We start from the raw sequence: 4591 nt of genomic DNA, 5'->3' as shown, positions 1-4591 counted from the left end.
CTCAAGTGGTAGAGCGCTAGCCTTGAGCTGAAGAGCTGAGGGACAGTGCCCAGGCCCAGAGTTCAGGCCCCACGACTGGACCCAAAAAAAATAAATTGTTAATAGTGGAAGTGGCACGGTGGCTCAAAATAGTGGAGCACTAGCCTTGAGTGAAAGAGCAAGGACAGTACCTAGGCCTTGAGTCCAAGCCCCACGACTGACCAAAAAATGATCAGTTGCCTGTCAGCCACTGGTGGCTCATGCCTGAAACCCTACCTACTCAGGAGGCTGAGATCTGAGGATCAGGATTTGAAGCCTGGACAGGAAAGTCTATGAAACTCCTATCTCTACTGAACTACCAAAAAAGCTGTAAGGGAAGCTGTGGCTCAAATGGTAGAGCAAGAGCCTTGAGCAAAAGCTCAGGGACAGCACCTAGGCCTTGAGTTCAAACAACAGGATCCACACCAAAAAAACAAAAACAAAAAACAACCCACAAACTTTTAATCCTGTCAAAGTCAAAGTCCAAGTAACTCTTACCTGCAATAAACTACTCAGAAAAACCAGAAGTGGTGCTGTGGTTCAAGTGACAGAGGGCTAGCTTGAAGCACAGTGCCCAGGCCTTGAGTTCAAGCCCCAGGAGGGAGGAGGAAGGTGGGGGTGGGAGTGGGGATATGTCAAGTTTGGTACTGATACTGATTTGAACACAGGATGACATTCAAAAAGTTTGGAACTGAAGCTGGGCGCTGGTGGCTCACGCCTGTAATCCTAGCTACTCAGGAGGCTGAGATCTGAGAATCGCGGTTCAAAGCCAGTTCGGGCAGAAGAGACCGTGAGACTCCTATCTCCAGTAAAACCACCAGAAAACCGGAAGTGGCGCTGTAGCTCAAGTGGTAGAGCGCTCCCCTTGAGCTGAAGAGCTGAGGGACAACGCCCAGGCCCAGAGTTCAAGCCCCAAGACCAACAACAACAAAAAAAAAAAGTTTGGAACTGGCTCCTAGTCTGACATCTTTCTACTAGTTCATTTTACTTTGATTATGATGAACATCTAATTAACTTCTACACGTGTGTATAAAACATATAGTCTTTCAATTTTCCTTTGTGTGTGTGTGTGTGTGTACCTGTCCTGAGGCTTGAACTTAGGGCTCAGGTGCTATCCTTTAATATTTTGCTCAAGGTTACTGTCAGGCTGCTGGAGGGCTAAGGCAGCCTAGAAAACCAACTTTCTCGTACACCACCAGTCCCAAACGTACTTAGGGGGAACTAGCCTGAAACCACTCAAACTTGCAAAACAAGTTGGATGCTACAAGTTCCTGCTGACTCGGGCCATATTTAACCCTGCTACAACCAGACGCTGGGCAACCTCTCTGATCCAGACCAGGGAGTTCTCCTGGGAGCGTACCCCAATAAACTTCTCTCTAACTCACCTTTACCTCCTCCTGCATGTTTTTTCCTTGCCTAAAACCTAAGAGTTACCATTTTACCACTTGAGCTACAGCTCCACTTCCAGCTTTTTGGTGGTAAATTGGAGATAAGAGTATCCTGGGGGCTGGGAAGGTGGCTCAGTGGTAGAGCAATTGCCTTGCATGCATGAGGCCCTAGGTTGGATTCCTCAGCACTACATAAGCAAAAAGAAAAAAGCCGGAAGTGGTGTTGTAGCTCAAGTGGTAGCGCACTAGCCTTGAGCTGAAGAGCTGAGGGACAGCGCCCAGGCCCAGAGTTCAAGCCCCATGACCGACAAAAAAAAACAAAAACAAAAAGCAAAGGGGCTTCGAACTGCAATCCTCAGATCTCAGCTAGAATAACAGGTGTAAGCCATTGGCGGGCAGCTTTAGTCACAAAATGTTTAAAACTCCAGTATGGGAGCTGAGGTGACTCAGTGGTAGAGCGCTTGCCTTGCATGCCTGAGACCCTGGGTTCGATTCCTCAGCACCACATAAGCAAAAAGAAAAAAGCCGGAGTGGCGCTGTGGCTCAAGTGGTAGAGCGCTAGCCTTGAGCTGAAGAGCTGAGGGACAGCGCCCAGGCCCAGGCCCCACGACCGGACCCTCCCCCCCCAAAAAAAAGTTTCGTGGAGTTTTCCCTCCCTGGGTTGGCTTTGAACGACAATCCTTAGATCTTAGCCTCCTGAGTAGCTATGATTACAGACTTGAGCCAGTGGAACCCAGTTTATCCCCCCCCCCACCCCAACCCGACCGTTTTAGTATGAAGCCCAAGCTAGCCTTGAACTTGCACATTTCATGACTCAGTCTCCAAAACTGCAGGGAGTACAGGCGTGCACCACCACCCCCGGCTCAACTTTTACTCCCGTGGAAGACTAAAGCCTTTCTCCAGGTAAATTGTCAAGGGACAGGACAACAAGCGGACAGATGAATGTCAATGTACGTGACACCCGTGCGAACCAGAACGTTCACAGCACCTACCTCTTGGGTTGCTGATCTCAACGCTATAATACACAGTCACAGTGCTGGAGCCAGGAGCTGGTGCCACAGCACAGCCTACCCTACGTGACGGTGCTAAGTGAAAACCTGCCTAGCCCAGCAGGTGAGCGGGGAAGCAGGCCAGGCAGGGGGACGGCAGGCCTCTCTTCCGTTCCCTGCAACCTGGCCCAGGAGCCTGAAGTTTTAGCGACCCGGAGAGGTGCAATGGGAGGCGGCGCCGAGCGGTCTGCAGCAGGCCACAGCCCGCGCGCGGGGCCCCAACACGTGCTCCCCGTACCGCCCATTCCCGGGTCGCGCCCGCCCCCGAGGCGCGGAGAACCTGGCCTCCCAGACCCTCCGCACGGAGCCGCTGGCCGAGACTGCCGCCCAAGCAGGGAACCTCACCCAGCTTAGCACTACAAGAGCTACCTCAGCACAAGACCCCACCTGGAGCCGGAGGAGAATCAACTTCCACGGCGGCCTGGAGCAGACGACCGGAACTCCTCCCCCCTCCTCTATGATTGGGTCAAGACGAAAAGGAGCTTTCACAGGATTGGTCAAGAGCAAAAAGGCGGGTCAAAGGAAGTGAAAGTCCGGGTGTGGAGGAGCCAGAAATGGGGAGGGGGCGGTTCTCTTTCTAGCTCCTGATTGGACAGAAATCTGCGCCTGCGTAGACTCAGTTTAACGAAATTTTCACGTCACCTCCCCCTACGTTTCATTTGCGGAAGTTTTAGCGATCTCATTGGTCGTGATGAAGGCGTCATCTCAGGCTGTGTGGCCAATAACGATCAAGAATGAAGTGGGCTCCGCCTCTCCCCTTGCGGACCTAATATCAGGTTACAAAGGTTTCCATCGCCGATCCAGACTAGGTTAGGGAATTGTGATGGTACCTAGGGCCTTTCTGAGGGCGAGACAAGATTTGATAAAGTCAGACTGAAACAATCGCAAACGCTCAGAAAGCTTAAGTAATTTTATTTTACTTATTTATTTTTTGGGGTCCGGTCGTGGGGCCTGAACTCTGGGCCTGGGCGCTGTCCCTCAGCTCTTCAGCTCAAGGCTAGCGCTCTACCACTTGAGCCACAGCACCACTTCCGTCTTTTTTCTTTTTGCTTATGTGGTGCTGGGAACGAACCCAGGGCCTCTGGCATGCAAGGCAAGTGCTCTACCACTGAGCCACCTTCCCAGCCCTTAAGTAATTTTATGTAGAGTGCGGGAAAACTAGCCCTTCGCGCCTCTCAGCTGGCTGCGTTGGATGAAAGACATCAGTTTGAGCGTAGTTCTGCCTCGGCTACAGGAAACTGATTCTTAGTCCCAGACGCTATATAATTTTAGGATCCTGTAAAGGGGGGGGGGAGTAGTGGGGCTTGAACTCAGGGCCTGGGCATTGTCCTTGAGCTTTTTCCTTTTCCTCTCAAGGCTACTGAGCCACAACTCCACTTCCTGCTTTTTTAGTAGTTAATTGAAGATAAGAACTCCCAGACGGTCCTGCCCAGCTGGCTTCGAACCGCCATCCTCAGATCTCAGCCTCCTGAGTAGCTAGGATTACAGACGTGAGCCACCCCGTTGATGTTTATTGTCTTGATGTAACCCGTTGTGTGTGTGTGTGTGTGTGTGTGTGTGTGTGTGTGTTTGTGTGTGGTGAGGCCTGAACTCTGGGCCTGGGCGCTGCCCCTCAGCTCTTCAGCTCAAGGCTAGCGCTAACTCTTGAACCACAGTCCCTTTTCTGACCTCTTGATAGTTAATGAAAATAAGAGTGTCACTACTGGGCAGGCTTTAAACTTTGATCCTCAGACGTCAGCCTCCTGCGTAGCTAGGATTCCAGGCAAGAACTACTGATTCCTGGAGTCTTAGCTACTCAGGAAGCTGAGCTCTGAGGATTGCATTTTGAAACTACTCAGGGCAGAAAAGTTAGTGAGACTCTTAACTCTAATTAACTAGCAAAAAGATAGAAGAGGAGGTGTGAATTAAGTGGCAGAGTTCCTTGAGTAAAATCAAGTGAGAGAGGGCTCGAGGACCCAAGTCAAGCCCCAATACCATCATTCATGTGCGCGCGCACACACACACACACACACACACACACACACAAATGCACTGGAGGTTTAGAACATGACAACTATAATTTAAAATATAAACCTTGGGGAGAAGAGTCAAAGAAGAAACCACAATGTTTTTGTACTTATCTGGTAAGAAGAAAAA

At 50.7% G+C, this 4591-nt stretch overlaps 1 protein-coding gene across 2 annotated transcripts in view; it reads right to left on the bottom strand.

The window, feature by feature from the left end:
* Window positions 1–2902, bottom strand: part of Wdr89 (WD repeat domain 89) — a 45087-nt gene extending 42185 nt beyond the window's left edge. Inside the window, exon 1 of one of the 2 annotated variants that reach the window (XM_013012385.1) lies at window positions 2843–2902. The gene's annotated coding sequence lies outside the window, so the exon portion shown is untranslated. Of the gene's footprint in view, window positions 1–2398; window positions 2798–2842 lie in introns of those variants that run through there. The other variant, XM_013012387.1, reaches the window with a different exon arrangement.
* Between the last annotated feature and the right edge of the window lie 1689 nt (window positions 2903–4591).

The sequence above is a fragment of the Dipodomys ordii genome, unplaced genomic scaffold (assembly GCF_000151885.1).
Source record: "Dipodomys ordii isolate 6190 unplaced genomic scaffold, Dord_2.0 Scaffold2, whole genome shotgun sequence".
Lineage (NCBI taxonomy): Eukaryota > Metazoa > Chordata > Mammalia > Rodentia > Heteromyidae > Dipodomys > Dipodomys ordii.
The sequence above is the reverse complement of the archived record's forward strand: the minus strand, read 5'-3'. Positions and strand labels throughout refer to the sequence as shown.